Source organism: Carcharodon carcharias, chromosome 4 (assembly GCF_017639515.1).
Source record: "Carcharodon carcharias isolate sCarCar2 chromosome 4, sCarCar2.pri, whole genome shotgun sequence".
Lineage (NCBI taxonomy): Eukaryota > Metazoa > Chordata > Chondrichthyes > Lamniformes > Lamnidae > Carcharodon > Carcharodon carcharias.
In genome coordinates, this window is record NC_054470.1 from 62070623 (window position 1) to 62087835 (window position 17213).

General features: G+C 45.9%; 1 protein-coding gene across 2 annotated transcripts in view; it reads right to left on the minus strand.

Moving 5' to 3' along the window:
* Window positions 1-17213, minus strand: part of rassf6 (Ras association domain family member 6) — a 71805-nt gene that overhangs the window by 49613 nt on the left and 4979 nt on the right. Inside the window, exon 1 of one of the 2 annotated variants that reach the window (XM_041185448.1) lies at window positions 5435-5587. The exons of the other annotated variant lie outside the window; for it this stretch is intronic. The gene's annotated coding sequence lies outside the window, so the exon portion shown is untranslated. Of the gene's footprint in view, window positions 1-5434; window positions 5588-17213 lie in introns of those variants that run through there. 2 annotated transcript variants of the gene reach the window in all.

A 17213-nucleotide genomic window follows, 5' to 3' on the forward strand; every position in this document is an offset into this window, starting at 1 on the left:
GATTGCTTTGGAAAAATGGATTTTTGAATCAATATGAAGGATCTTGGACACGGGTGTAAAGCATATATTGGAGCAGCTCACTTATTTTTAAAATTCTGTGACCTTTCGTGCTATTTGTTTTTGAGCTGACAGTTTGTTCCACTTAAATAAGTTATGGAAGACAATTTTAAGTTGTATAAGACCAGGTTTAAGTTAAATGTCAGGAGGTGGTTCTTTTCCCAGAGAATAATGAGCTGCTGGCTCATGCAGAGGATGCTGATTCACGGTGTTCCTTCCAGTGACTGCTGGACCTGTTTCTAGCTGGGTGGACCGTTTATAAAAGGTAGGTTATTCAGGTAAGGTAAGTACTTTAAGAAATTCACAGCCAGAGTGATCTCTTGGGCTAGTTTTGATCACTTGGAAGGGTCAAAGAGGGAATTTCAAGACATTTTCTGTAAATTGGCCTAGGTTTTTATCTTTGTTTTTTGTTTCCCTCAGCAGATCACGAGGCCAAATCTTCTTCTTATGCTGAGGGTCCTGATGGCAGAACCAGAAGTGCGCAGCGGCTGGCCACACGCAATCACGCAGTGGTCGCCCAATTAGATATGCAGAGGCGAGGGCCCCGGCCAATCATGCAGTGGAAATGAGCAGGAAGTCTCTGGCCCCACCGTTACCTCAGGAGGTTGAAGGTCTGGGTGCCATATTTGAATGGTACCTGGACAGGCATCCACTGCTTGCCTTCTAGCAACATCAGTCTGGCTGTTTGTGAGGAGCTTGTAATCCCTGGACCTGCTGACATTTTGCGAGCAGCATGACATTTCTGAGCAGATCAAAAGATTTTGCAAGGGGCCTTATTCTTACTGGGATCTGGATGCAATGTGTGTGTCACAGACCTGTCTCGAACATTGCTTCATCGCCTTGCCTGGCATTTGGTGACCCTTGACCCACCCCAATTACCCTGAACCAACTATCACCCTACAACTTCCTTTGTCACTATTGGTCAGTCTCTGACACACTGGAACTGCTCCTGTTACCATCAACCTGCCATCCATGATCCTCAACTCTCACTCTATCATCCTTGACTTGCCCTCTGTTACCCTTGACTCTCAGGACCTCACTATTGACCTTCCCTCTATAACTCTTGATCGCTCCACAATCATGCTTGACCTAACTGGCTGTAGACATTGACCTTCCCTATGTGGTCTAGCTTGCTCCCTCTGTTCCCACAAGCCTTCATAGGGCTTCCTCCCTCTCTCAGTCAGCCAAAGCCCCTTCCCCTTTCATTGCTGCCACCCACACTCAATGCCTCCTCTCCTCTGGTTCAACAAAGCTCCCAATACAAGAAAGGCAGCTTCTACTCAATCCAAACCCACCAGGAAGACTTAACTGCTGCGTGCATCCTTTAACCAGTCATAAACCTGAAGGCACGTGTTTCTTGTTTACTGAATATTTAATTCCAAAGATGGAAAATGAAGATATTTTAATGAGCATGCATGACATATGAATGTATTAAAAATAGGTTCTCGCCACTTGCCATTGGGAAGCACGATTCGCCCGCCCTCAATTCGTCAACAACTTAATACCCAACTTTCATCCTGCCATTGGGAGCTGACATTTTCCCCCCTGCTCAATTAAGTTTCCCTGCCTGTCCCGTTTCCCACTCCTGGGAGCTTCACAAGATTCCACGCATGGTTTCTGGGCGGGCTGGAGAGTGTATATAATATGGTACGCAATATCATAATTTGGTAAGGTAGGCTGGATGGACCAAAGGGTCTTTTTGTCACCATCATAATTCATATGTTTGTGTTCATTCATAATTACTTTTATTCCACCCAGAGTCCGCTGTTTGAGTGGAATTCATGTAGAAGCATGACCCTGAGGAATTTTTGTGTTGGAGGAACATAGAAACAGGCATGCTGATTGCTAGAGTTAGAAAAGGATTTGTCAGGAATTTCTTTGCTACTTCTCATCTGTGGTACATCTGCTTCTCACTGGTTGTGGAACTGAGGCCCCTGGATACTTTTTTGTCATGGCATGTGTATGGCATATTGCCCACAGGCAAATCCCAACCTGCCATTATCATGTAGGAGGAGCACAAGATGGTGGAATGGCGAGTCAGGCAGCATTTAAGTAAGATGGACCCCATAAGATATTACCCCTTGCCTTAAATTATAGAGCAATACATGTCCTATGGGGGCCTTATTGTGAGGAAATGTGTATTAGAAGAATGTGTTCCTCCAAGGAGGCAATAGGGTAGTATTCTAGCCTATTGCATGAACATCTGCAGCCATGGTCAACTGTTGCAGTGTCATCTCAGGGAGCTGTGGGTGTAATATTAGATAAGGGGCTGTCTGGGTGAGTGTTCATCAGGTGACTGATGTACTTTACAGGAGAGCTGGGGAATTCATCCAGTTTGACATTGTAGTGAGGCAGCAGTGAGACAGATCTATTTTATTTTAAATAAAAGCAAAATACTGCAGATACTGGAAATCTGAAACAAAAACAGAAAATGCTGGAAAAACTCAGCAGGTCTGACATCACCTGTGGAGAGAGAAACACAAGGTTAACGTTTCGCGTCTGTGAAGAAGGGTCATATGGATCGAAATGTTAACTGTTTCTCTCTCCACAGATGTTGTCAGACCTGCTGAGTTTTTCCAGCATTTTCTGTTTTTGTTCCATTTTATTTTCTTAGCTCGCCTCTACCCCACAGTGCATAGTACAATAGATGGCACCCATATTGCTTTGTGAGCTTTCAGGGCTCAATTGTCATGACCTCTGAACAGATAAGATGACCCACTTGCTCAATTGTACAGATTGTATGTGACAATGGGCAGAGAATGCTTCAACTCAACATGTGATTTGTTTGAATTTGGAGTAATCTATTTGTTGTTATGAATTTGGCCCTCCTGAGCTTTTCACCATCCAAAAATGTATGGATTTGAACAGTGGGATGGCGGTGCCAGCTACTTTGTAGCAGAGGTACACAGAGAAGAACATCAGGGTAACTGCCACTCAGAGGACACCTCATTGAATATTGCAAAGGATATCAAGGAACAACTGAGGTCTTCCATTCTGGATAATACAGTGCTCCATAACTCCATTCCTTTACATAGAGGGAAAATCCTTCAATCTAGGATCCTAAAATATCACATCAAAGCTGTGATAAAGTGGAATCCTATGTGGCATTAAGAGAATGTAGTTATTTTACCATTAGATTGTATTGACCAATTGCTACACACCATGGGCTTCTTGGATAACTGTAAGTCCAGAGCTGGAGGTGATTGAAGAAGCACACACGGTGTTAGTGCTCTGTTCTTAGTTCCAATAAACCACCAGTGTTTGTTCAGTTAATTGGTGTCTCTCTGCCTATATTGTTTCAAGCTCCAACTAATGTGTTAGTATCAAGGGCACAGCTAGTGTTCGCCAGACAGAGTGAACCTGATAACCAAAAACAGAAAACTGGTGACAAGGATTAACTGGATCAATTGATGGCAATCAAGAAAGCTGCAATAAGCCAGCTACGTTAATGCTCATCCTGGCATTAGTAGAATGAAGATGCTCACGCGCAGCTACTTGTGGTGGCCAGGGATGGATGTGGTCATCAAAACCCTAGTCAAAAGTTATCTTCAATGCCAGCAGGTATAAAAGCTACCCCCCTAAGCTCCACTGCACCCCTTGGAATAGCTGGGGTGGCCATGGGTGCTCCTCCACATCGACTATGTGGGGCTCTTCTTGGTCACGATGTTTTTACTAATAGAAGCCCACTCCAAGTGGATGGAAGTCTGCGAAGTCCAGTCACCCATGTCTGCTGCTACCATAGACCATTTGCAACAGAGTTTTGCAGTGCACGGGTTACCAGAGGTGCTCATGTCAGACAAAGGGACTGTATTTACCAGCAGGGAGTTCCACAGGTTTACAACCCTCAATGGAATAACTCATATTAAAACCTCGGCTTACCACCCCACCTCTAATTGTTTGGCTGAGTGGGTGGTCCAAACTTTAAGCCTGGGATGAAAAAGCTGGACGGGGATTCCATCAACACCAGATTGTCACGGTTCCTGTTTGCATACCGGATGACGCTGCACACGACCACTGGTAGTGCCCCCGCTGAATTAATAATGAAGCGACGTCTACGTACCTTTCTAACTCTTAGGCCAAATTTAGGGGGGAGGGTGGAGAGAAGCCTAAAGGTCCAGAAAGTTAGATGTGATGGCTATAATTATGAAAGAAATTTCACGCTGGGAGACATTAGGTGAAGTGAGTGCCAACAGGACTCCTCTCCTGTAATGTGTTGGTAAATGGCTGAATAACTAGACAACACGTGGATCATCTCCAGAGAAGAGAGACAGTCCCACAAGAAGGAATACAGTCACCATTTGTGTTTGAGTCTGCACCGCACGTGGAAGAAATGTCACATAATTTGGAAGTACTGATGGGGCCTGTTGGACCCGAGAGGGTCGAAGAAACGAACCTGCCCACTTCCACTGAAGAACCTGGTGGACAGTTGACCCCTGAGAAGGGGATCTTGGAAAAACCATCCGAGGTCGTTGAGCTACGACACTTGACATGTCTGAGGAAGCCTCCTTGACTTGTAAATAGTAAATTTCATGTTAACTGAAGATTGTCAATTGTACTTTCAAGTAAAGGGGGAGGGATGTGATAAAGTGGATTGTTATGTACCTTTAAGAAAATGTAGTTAGTTAACCATGTGACTGTTTTGACCAATCGCTACACATCACAGGCTTCTTGGGTAACTGCAAGTCTAGAGCTGGGGGGTTGAAGAAGCACACATGGTGTTAGTGCCCTGTTCTTAGTTCCAATAAACCACCAGTATTTGTTCAGTTAATCAGTCTCTCTGCCTATATTGTTTCAAGCACCAACTAATGTGTTAATACCAAGGGCGCAGTTAGCTTTTGCCGGACAAAGCAAATCTGATAACCAAAAACGTAAAAAAACCTCTATGCCTCTAGATGATCGAAAAGAAATTAACACAAGAATGACTAATTATCATCCTCTTTCCTGTATGATTATAACCTCCATGAATAAAAAGAATAAAATATATATAACTGGCAATCATATGGTGCCTTTCATGACCTCAGTATGTTCCAAAATGCTTTCCAACCAATGAGGTAATTTTGAAGTGTAGTGACTGTTGTAATGAAAGAAACACAGCAGCCAATTTGCAGCAAGATTCTCTCACCAGCAATGTGAAAATTATCAAATCATCTGATTTGTTGTGATACTTAATCCACCTGAAAGTATCATCTTGATGTCTCATCTTAAACTGAGCACCCCTGACAGTGCAGCATTCCCTCTACATTAGATTTAGTGTCAACCTGAGTTTTGTGCTCAAGTCTTTGGAATGGGCTTGAACCCAGGACCATCTGAATTAGAGGCAAGGATGCCAGGACTGAACCATGGCTGACAACAAAACAGTCCATCAGTGTACATTTACCTTTAATACAACAAACTCCAAAGTGACCATGAGTCACCTTGCTCTTTCCTCACATTGTGCTTTCCCTCGGAAGTACCAGGAAACAGCACATCGATTTCAGCTACCACCACTGGGTCTGTGTTCACATTGATAGGTGTCCTGAATGGCCTAGTGACAACTCCGAGATCCAGAAAGCCCTGAAGTACAAAAACCTAAACTGAGCCAGAAGCTGATACGCAAGGTACTATTTAATCTGCTCCTATCATCATCAGGGCAGCATTTTACTTTGCACCAAGATTCATTGACCCTGCAATTGGGAAAAAGAACCTTGATGTTACTGTAAATATGAGTTGTAGACTCAAGAAGTACACCTGTCAGTCGCTGCACTTCCTTGGACTATTCTCAGAGTCTGCAAGTAAGTACATGGTTCCTCAAACATCCTTCCTTTCAGGTGAGCTCTTACAACTACTGGGTCAAAGATACTGAAGCTGCAGGCCACCTGAGCTCCTTGGGGAAGGTGACACCTCCTCACCCACACCTCACTCCTTTAGCTCCCTCGTGCTGTATGAATCACCCAGTGCCACATCATCACAGACACTGTCTAATTCCCCCAGTGAAAGTATCTGAGGTGACATATGTCAGGGAAAAAGAAAAAGGTGATGTTGTTACTCAAGGAAATAAAGAAAGAATAGCAGGCATATTACCCTGTGTACTCTCGCCAGCTCATTGAACTGACTTGTGGCCCTGCGGGTGAGAAGTTGGTGCTCAGTGCCAGTGCAAATGCTACCTCCTTCCCATAGCATGAGAGACTTTCTTGGCTTTCTCCCATGGAGACTGCGAATTCCATCCCTCAACCTTTCCCTCTCTGCCTCTCTCTCTCTCTGTCCATCTGTATCACTTTCACTCTCTGTATCTCTCTCCCCCGTCCCCTTTTATTTCTCTCCCTCTCTCTATGGCAAGAATTTTATGTTGATTGGCTGGGCGCGTGCCTAGCTCGAACGCACGTGAAATTGCACGAAATGATGTCGGGCTTGCATCCCGACGTCATTGTGCATGCGAGCAATATTGAGGTCGGCAGGCGCTTGCAGGAGGCAGAGCTGTGCCCACCAACAATTAAAGGATAATTAAGGCCATTAAAAGTGCTTTTGTCCACGATTTTACATCGCTCAGGTGATTTCGCACTCGTTATTCAAAACAAAATCTCATTCAAGGGCGCGATGAAATGTCTGGGGTGAAATGTAGTAAAAAGAGGTATTTGGGGACTGATGCTTTTTGAGTTCTGCTGTCAGGAGCTTGAATGCAGACACAGTTTGGCACATTTTTTCTTGTCAGTTAATCTGTCCAGGTCTGCAGCTCCCTGAGGCAGCTCCGCAGCAGCTGTCTGCCTCAGGGAGCTCTCTAGAAGCGCCCACCCGTACCCTCATTTTGTCGGTGCCCGCCCTCTTCCCGCCCCTCTCAGCAGCGCTGAGGCTTTCACAGTGTGTGTTTCACACTGGTTGATCGTTAATTGGCCAGCCAGTGTGAAATTGCATTCGGGGGGGCCGATCACGGGCGGGAGCGCAATTCACCTCCACTTCCGGGCCCACTGACTTGGCGCGCATGCCAAGCGTGAAATTCAGGCCTATATCTCTCCCTTTGTCTCTCTCGTTTTCTTTCTTTTTGTCTCTCCCTCACTAATTTGCTGATTCACATGCAGTAAGAATTGATGCCAGTTGCACTAGAATTGTGGACTGCTCTTTCCAGTCTATACAGTCCCCTTCTGCCTGTCCTGCTGTCTCTGCCAAATCCTCAGTACAAGGCATTCTTTAAAAGTGGAACAAAATGATACATGAGCCATCGAGCGCAGCTACCTGATAGTCAGCCGATAAAACCCAGCTTGGCTTCTTACTTACCAGCTGCGTCCACAGCCTGCTGCTGAAAACTTGCACCTGAACTGACATTGTAGAGGCGGCACTCTAATTTGAGAGGCATTCTATTGGTCTCTCTACCTCCTTCAACTAACATCACTAAAACCAGATTAGCTTGGAATTTCCTCCTGGTTTCCTGATTGGCTGTCTCAACATTGGTGGAAAATTGCCAGGGGAAAAACCTAAGGAAATTCACATTGATTATCTGCGCACTTATCTCTTTGTTGTTTGTGGAATCTTGCTGTGTGTGAAATAGTTGCCATATTTCCCTACGGTACAACTGTGACTTCATTTCAAAAGTATTTCAATAGCTGTGAAGCACTTTGGGACACCCAGAGGTCATGAATGATGCCATGTAGATGCAAGCTGTTCTTTATTTTTCTTTGAAAGACTCCCTGTGTTCCCGTTTTACATAGAATTTGCACTACAGAATTGCCAATAGATATTTAAATGAACTGACCCCCATGGATGATGGTAGGGTTAGTGCTGTAGGGCATTAATGGGCATGAGTTCAGGGGTACCAAATTCGCATGAATAGAAAGTCATGGTCTTAATTTTCATTTGGTTAAATTCCACAGAACTTTCCTGGTACCAACCAGATTTGTTTGCTTTCAGTCATGCACTGTCACCCTGAAAGGAATCCTACCATTAAACATCAGGTTAACTTTATTGCTGTAATATCCAATCAAAAGTACCAGAATAAATACTGAAATAAATTTTAACAAAAATTAAAAATGACAAAGGGCTGGATTTTGCAGTCATGAAATAGGAATGAACAGAGTTGGATGGGAAAATAAAATGGTGGCTGGAAGTCCTGCTCCCATTTTTGGTGCTGGCCATTTTCAATGGGATGTGGGAAAGGGAGCAGGAACCCTACACAATGCATTAGAGGTGGCAGTGGGGCCGTTATGCTGTTTGCTGAAACAGAAATCCCGGGTTTTCAAGAGGGCAGTCGAGTTTTCGAAGACCTCCTAAAACACGCAAGATCATAAGAACATAGGAAATAGGAGCAAGGGTAGGCCATTCAGCCCCCTAGCCTGTTCTGCCATTCAATAATATCATGGCTGATCTGATTGTGGCATTAATTCTACTTTCATGCCTGTTCCCACATAACCCTTGACTCCCTTAAAGATCAAAAATCTGTCTAACTTCGCCTCCACTGCTCTTTGGGGAAGAGAATTCCAAAGGCGAACAACCCTCAGAAGAAATTTTTTCCCTTCTCAGATTTAAATGGGAGACTCCCTTTGAAACTGTGTCCCCTAGTTCCACATTCCCCCACAAGCGGAAACATCCTCTCGGGATTTACCCCATCAAGCCCCCTCAGAATCTTATATGTTTCAATAAGATCACCTCTCATTCTTCTAAACTCCAATGCATCTAGGTCCAACCTGCTCAACCTTTCCTTATAAGACAATCTTTTCACCCCAGGGATCTGCCTAGTGAATTTTCTCTGAACTGCTTCCAATGCAGGTATATCCCTTCTCCCTCCTTAAGAGACCACAACTGTACACACTACTCTAGGTGCAATCTCACCAATGCCCTGTATATTTGCAGCAAGGCTTCCCTACTTTTACATTCTAGCTGCTTTGTTTTACATTCAGTTTGCCTTTCTAATTACATGCTGTACATGCAGGCTGACTTTTTGAATGGAATCTTGTGCCCTCCCCATAGTGAGTTTGGTGGCAGGGAGCTCATTTAATCAGGTGGGAGGGTGGTGTGTGGGGACCCTGCTGCCTTCCCACCTCCATCCGACTGAGCCTGTGCTGGGAAGGCCCAGGGATGGCCTTCTGCTGGCCTGGATCGCACAAGATTTGTCAGGCCTTCCCTTAAACAGGTGACGGTGGGGGTGTGAGGGGAGGGGGTGGTCTCATCGACCCTGTAGAGGGCAGCTGGAATCCCCGACATCTCCACAACATTCTGCCCTTTGTGATTCATGTACAAGGATACCCAGATCCCTCTGTACTGCAACATTCTGCAGTCTTTCCCACTGAAATGATATTCTGCTTTTCTATTCTTCTCACCATAGCGGACAACCTCACATCTTCCCACATTGTACTCCAGCTGCCAATTTTTTTCCTACACATTTAACCTATTTATATCACTTTGCAGCCTCTTTGTATTCTCCTCACAACTTGCTTTCCTACCAATCTTTGTACTGTCAGCAAACCTGGCTACAATACAGTCAGTCCTTCAATCTAAGTCATTAATATAGATCGTAAATAGTTGAGGCCCCAGCACTGACCCTGTGGCACTCAACTAGTTGTGGTTTATCAAGTTAAAAATGACTCAGTTATCATCGTTCTCTGTTTCCTGTTATTTAGTCAATCCTCTATCCATGTGAATATATCGCCCCAACACCATGAGCTCTTATCTTGTGCAGTAACCTTTTATATAGCACCTCACTGAATGCCTTTTGGAAATCCAAATACCCTACAGCTACCGGTTCCCCTTTATCCACCCTGCTTGTTACAAGCTCAAAAGAACTCTAATAAATTTGTCAAAGAATATTTCTCTTTCACAAAACCATGTTGACTCTGTCTGATTGTATTATGATTTTCTAAATGTCCCACTACAGCTTCCTTAATAATGGATATCAGCGTTTTCCCAAAGACAGATGTTAGGCTAACTGGCCTATAGTTTCCTGCTTTCTGTTTCCCTCCTTTCTTGAACAGTTTTCCATAAGACTTTTTGTTCATGACCACAGACTGTAACAAAATGTAAATACTTATATGATTACAATTAAATTTATTTGAACTTGCAAAAAAAAAAAATAGGCTGGAACCTTTCCAAAATCTAGGGAATTTTGGAAGATTACAACCAATAAATCCACTATCTCTGCAGTCACTAGGATGCAGGCCAACAGGTCCAGGGGACTTGTCAGCCTTTAGTCCCATTAGTTTTCTCAATACTTTTCCTCTAGTGATCGTTTTAAATACTCCTCCTCACTTTTGCCTCTTGATTTCCTACTATTCTCAGGATACTTCCTGTGTCTTCAACTGTGAAGACAGATACAAAATGTTTGTTTAAAGTCTCTGCCACTTCCTCGTTTCCCATGATTGATCCCCTAGTTTCGCCCGCTGAGGGACCAAGGCAGCACCACAGCAGCACAGCTCAGTTGTGAACAGCATGGGAGGCCATTCAGTTAGGTAAAAACGTTTTGGAAAGTTTGCAAGTAAGCATAGCTTTGCATTAAAGTGAGCAGAAAAACATCAGGGAAGGTTCTGGAAGCACACAAGGGAGTTGGCAAGAGGCTGCGATGAGCTCTGTGGCAACTCAGAGGCTGGGCAAACGTCTGCCATCAAGTTGCATCAGGACATTAAGCCATGCTTGCAGAAATTCTATTGGAATTAAGGAAGGCTGTGAGTAAGGAAATGAGTGTGCAGGGTGCATTGCAGGAACCCAGGAACCTAGAAAGGGATCCATTCACATGCTATTGTTGAGAGGGATGTACTAATCCAGCAACAGGTCAGCTGAGGGAACCTAAGTAGTTGAACACAGAACATATGCCTGGCAGTGCACCAAGCTTGAGCCTTCACATGGAGGTCGACCAATTCAACATTCTTCACAATCCTACCATCACATGGACATGAATTACTGACTGCAGCCGCCATGGGCACTGGTGAGAACCTGATGATATCTATGTATATTGTAAAAAGTGTTTGACATTGAGATGTAAAGTGCACACTAAAAATAGAAACAAACCCGTTACTTTAATTACATTGTGGGTGAGACAAAGTATTTACAAACCACATAGATTACAAGCCACAACGACCCATACAGGACTACTTGCGTGTCAAGCAACATAAGAATCAAGTGATAGACTGAGCTAAGCAATCCCAAAACCAATAGATCAATCTAAGCTCTGCAGTTCTGCCACATTGTGAATGCTGGTGGACAATTAAACAACTCATTGGAGGAGGAGGCTCCACATATATCCCCATCCTCAATGATGGGGGAGCCCAGCACATCAGTGCAAAAGATAAGGCTGAAGCATTTGCTACAATCTTCAGCCAGAAGTGCCGAGTGGATAATCCATCTCAACCTTCTCAGGAGGTCCCCAGCATTACTGGTCCCAGTCTTCAGCCAATTCAATTCACTTCACATAATACCAAGAAATGGCTGAAGGCACTGGATAGTGCAAAGTCTATGGGACCTGACAATATTCTGGCAATAGTACTGAAACTTGTGCTCCAGAACATGCCGCACCCTTAGCCAAGCTGTTCCAGTACAGCTACAACATTGGCATCAACCTGGCTATGTGGAAAATTGCCCAGGTATGTCCTGTACACAAAAAAGCAGGACAAATCCAACTTGGCCAATTACCGCCCTATCAGTCTACTCTCCATCATCAGTAAAGTAATGGAAGGGGTCATCAACAGTGCTATCAAGCGGCACTTGCTTAGCAATAACCTGCTCAATGATGTCCAATTTGGATTCCACCAGGGCCACTCAGCTCCTGACCTCATTACAGCCTTGGTTCAAACATGGACAAAAGAGCCGAACACCCGAATGAGGTGAGAGTGACTGCCCTTGACCGAGTGTGGCTTCAAGGAGCCCTAGCAGAACTGGTGTCAATGGGAGTCAAGGGGAAAACTTTCTACGGGTTGGAGTCATTCCGAGCACAAAGGAAGATGGTTGTGGTTGTTGGAGGTCAGTCATTCAGCTGCAGTACATCATTGCAGGAGTTCCTCAGGGTAGTGTCCTTGGCCCAACTATCTTCAACTGCTTCATCAATGACCTTCCTTCCATCATAAGATCAGAAGTGGGGATATTCGCTGATGATTGCATAATGTTCAGCACCATTTGCGACTCCTTAGATACTGAAGCAGTCCATATCCAAATGCAGCAAGACCTGGACAATATCCAGGCTTGGGCTGACAAGTGGAAATTAACATTTGCACCACACAAGTGCCAGGCAATGATCATCTCCAACAAGAGAGAATCCCTTGATGTTCAATGACATTACCATCACTGAATCCCCCACTATCAACATCCTTGGGGTTAGCATTGACCAGAAACTGAACTGAACTAGCCATATAAATACTATGGCTTCAAGAGCAGGTCAGAGGCTAGGAATCCTGCGATAAGTAACCCCCTGACTCCCCACATCCTGTCCTCCATCTACAAGGCACAAGCCAGTAGTGCCATGGAATACTCCCCACTTGCCTGGATGGGTGCACCCACAACACTCAAGAAGCTTGACACCATCCAGCACAAAGCAGCCTGCTTGGTTGGCATCACATCCACAAACATTCACTCCCTCCACCACTGACATGCAGTGGCAGCAGTGTGTACCATCTACAAGATGCACTGCATGAATTCACCAAGGCTCCTTCGAAAGCACCTTCCACCATGACCACTACCATCTAGAAGGACAAGGGCAGTAGATAGATTGGAACACCACCACCTGGAAGTTCCTCTCCAAGTAGCTCACCATGCTGACTTGGGGATATAGTGCCATTCCTTCACTGTCGTTGGGTCAAAATCCTGGAACTCCCTTCCTAACAGCACTGTGGGTATATCTACACCACAAGGACTGCAGCAGTTTAAGAATGGAGTTCACCACCATCACCTTCTCAAGGGCAACTACGGATGGGCAATAAATCCTGGCCTAGCCAGAGAGGCACACATCACCTGAATGAATTTAAAAAAAACTTAGTGATCAATGCGATGTGGTGTCTTGCGAACTCAGACACCACTTTGATGTGCCTGCCTTGTGGCCTCAGAGGAGGTGGAGGCAGGCCATCCTCAGCTCAGAAGCTGTGAAGACCGTAGTGATTGGCCTTGTCATTCAGGGACCCACTGGGGCCTTTCCTGTGACTGCATTGCCTACATCTCTGCAAGGGCAGCCATTGTCACTGGCACCTGCACCACAGATACTTCCTCTGTCAGATGGGCTGGGGAAGCCGAGGATGATGAAGGTCCCACACGCTGCATGGAACTCACATCCTCCTCTTGAATATCCTCAGGCCTTGGTCAGGTTTTGCGCTGGCTTGAAGGAGTCTGTTGCTGGGCACAGCCCGCACCCCCTCCAACCACTGTTGGGGTAATCCGGGCGAGTGTTCTGTTTAGGAGCTGTACACAGCTCCTCATGAACTCCATGGACATCAGCACTTAGGGTCTGAGTTGACTGGTGCATACAACGGAGAGATTTGTGCGCCCTGTGCAGGATATCAGGCTGTTCTTGCATACGCTCCAGGTGCTGCCCCATGTGGCCAGTCTCTCATGGGCTCGAAGCCCCGAGATCACCCGCTCCATGGACTCCTCCATTCTCAGTGTTATGAGCTTACAAAGCCTCAGAGAACTCCAACAGATGGCCACACATCTGTTGCCGCTTCAAATGCTGAGCCCCAAACTGTGACTCCTGAGGCCCTTCCCCTCTGCCCTGCAGAGCATCACTGTGACTGTCCTCCTTCTCCGAGGGCTCCATCCACAGATGCTGCTGCCTCTGACACCTCATCCTGCACACCTGTGTGCTGTGCTTCTCACCCGGTGCCACTGACTCTACTGCTGCACATGGACCCACCGAGTTGCACCGAGTATCTTCATTGGTGCCTGGTGTATTAGTCAGATGTGATGCTGCATCCTCAGACATCCCTTCCTCCTAATATCCAAGGGATTCCTCTGCTCGTAGGAATGGGTGTACCATGCTGAGACCTGTGTAACGCACAAGAGAAGCTCATGAGAGATAGGGATGGAGACCCTGAAAATTCCTCAATGACAGGCAGTCCACAGCACCATGTGCTTGGCATGCTGTCAGATTAGGATTTCAGCACATGTACAGTGCCACCCACCCAATATCCCTCCCCACCAAGACCATTCCCCCAAACACCAACAAAACACCCACCACCCACCACCATACCATGCTTGCATAAGACTATTCTATGGCCATCGGCATCTGGAATGCAGGATTTGCCATCACCAACACACTCTTGTGAGGGGACCTTGCAATGTTCATAGCCCTTTCCTCCACAGCTCATATTGCCCTCAGCAGCATTGTCCCACCCCCGGTCCGTGCCAGTGCGCCCATTCTTCCTGCAAGAGATAAAGGAGATAAAGCAGTGGAGTGCTGCATGGAGAAAGGCAGCACCACCACACAGCTTGAGACAGCATTTATTCTTTGGCAGCTGAACCATAAGCACTGGGTACTGCTTGAGTGTGCTGGCACACACTCTCTAAGGTTAAGGAGCAGCATTCATCCTGTACCCCCAGAGGCTGTGCATGATCAAGCCCAGGGAAAACACTGAATAGCTGAAGGCCTCACTTACACTTCCATGAAAACTTCTCCAGCACTGCACCCATGTTTGGCAGTGCTCCCCCGAAGCACTCACCATCCCTGCGATTTGTACCCACGCCCTCTTGGTGTGGGTTGTGGACAGCTTGTGGCCCATTGGGTACAGGATGTCCCTTCTGTTGTTGACTGCCTGCACGAGTAGACTGAGGTCCCGGTTGGAGAATCTTGGAGCTGACGAGCCCCTGGTCTCCTGTGTGCTCGATTGGAGCATTCTGGCATTGGAATAGATACTTCAGCATGTATATTTGCCTTGCATGAGCTGCATTATTAGCTTGACATGATTGCATGATAGCAAGAAGCTGGTTAGTTGCGGCATGAATACCAGTAACGCGTTCACCGTGTGTATGTTCGTTGGCCTCACCCTTACTGTACGAATGCTGACATGAATGCATTGATACTGTGCGGCAACATTCTTGGGCCAGAGGGTGCGGTGCAGAGCTCTTTGAGGGGCACATTTGCATTGGGATATTGTAAGGCTAGGAGTATCCAGGGGAGTGCTCAGTTGTTGCTCTCCTCTGTTGATGTTGTAGGGACAGGTGTACTGTGTAGAGCTGAGGGTTGGCTGTGGGGAGCTGGGCAGCTGGGCTCAATTGCGATACTCTGCTGGGACTTGCTGCAGCTGCACATGACAGATTGCAACCATTTGCAGAGCAGTACAGCAACAGAGCTGGGTATCTGAGGCAGCAGAGCTGGAGGGGTTGGGAGTTTACTGAGGGCTCCTTCATGCTGGGCTAATTCATACAGGTACATCAGGCCATTGGCCAGCAATGACATCAACAATAACAGCTACTACTCACAGTACGAAGTTCAGTCAGCACTTTCAAGGCTACTTGACACTTTACCATTAAACTCTTACCGCACAAAAGTGGCAGTGGAGGCGGACATTTTATCGGGCCCATGTCGGGATTGGCCTGTCTCCCATGCCTCCATTTCTGCCTCTTTGTTGATGCATGAAAGGTTCATTTATACTCTGTCCCCACTACCCCCAGGTGAAAATCCTGCTGGCTGGCACTGCTGTGACGGGAGGCAAAATTGTCATGTTGGGAAAATTCCTGACTCCTGATTCCCACCTCCATGATAAAAATCTGACACAAATACTTTGATCTACACCGTCACCCTATTTTCCCTCATTCTATTTTCTTTCCCATTTTCCCTCTCTCCAGTTTAAAACTTAAAATATATTTCACTTTTTTTCCATCGAATTCAATCGATTCCAACTCAAACAACTCTCATTTTCCTAAGACAAAGTTTTAATTGTTTCAATTTTCCTTTTTTCTGCCTCATGACCTTAGAAAACATGTGTTTTTAATTAACTGAGATGCAGCTTCATAGGATTTTTAGGTGATCAAAGGCCCAGCCAAGGAAGATTAAGAACATGGCTTTGACAGCTAGGGCAGTCTTTAACTCATATTCATGTATCAGAAGTAGTGCTTCCAAATTAATATGTATGGGTACGAGCATCCTGACGTTATCGCGCACTTGCATGATATTTCGCTTTGGGGGCGTGCACGGCAGTTGAAAGCACAACGGCCGACAATTAAGCGGGAAATTAAGCCCATTAATGGCACAATTGAACACGATCTTCATGGCCCTTTTGTTTGGCAGACAGGCGAATCAGTCGTACGGCCTTTACATTTTTCATGAAACCCCGTCCAAGGGCGGGATGAAACTTCCGTTCGGAAATAAAATAAAAATAAATATATGGGGACAGCATTTTTATGATGTATGCTTTCAGGTTCTTGATTATGCTGCATGGACATTTTTTTCTGCTTTTTTCTGCTTTATTTTATTATTTGAAGGTCTGCAGCTCCCTGAGGCAGCTGTCTGTCTTCAGGGAGCTCTCTCGCAGCACTCACCTGCGCCCGTGGTGACATTGTTGCCCACCCTCTTCCTGCCCTCACCCTGGCAGCACTGAGCTTTTCAGTGCACGTTTCAAGCTGACTGGCTGTTAATTGGCCATCCAGCATGAAATCGCGGCCAGGGGCCAATCGTGGTCAGGGGCCTGTTTCCCAACTGCTCTCGGGCCCGCCTGACAAGGGAAAAATTCAGGCCAGAGTTAATGGCTGGACTTTAATGAAATTGATGTGTGTTCAGCCCACTGGTTGGAGAACCGGTGGGAAACCTCTGTTGCTTCTGTGGGGAAGACCCAGCTGTTTTAAGTGCCTAATGAGAAAGTGGAGATTAAGAGGCTGGAGAGACGGAAATAGGGAGGGAGGGAGACTGGATAGATTTGAGAGAGAGGGAGAGTTTGGAGAGAGAGAGCAGGAGAGAGTGGAGAGAGCTGTAACTGGGCGAGTTTCTACCATGGGCCTGTTCCCACCTCCATTAATAGTGGAAGGCTTTTCCACTGCTGGGAGACTGGGTCTGGCTGCCAGGTTTCCCGTGCCAACAGATTGCATTAAATTCAGCCCTATATTTCAGTCAGAAAGGATGAAGGATTATCGACCTGAAACATTAACACTGTTTCTCTCCACAGATGCTGCCTAACTTGTCGAATATTTCCAGCATTTTCTGTTTTTAATATATTTGGTTACCTGGGTTTGGAGGAATTAACTTTTCTGCTACAACTAAAGGATTAATTCCAGTAGGTTTTTCATGA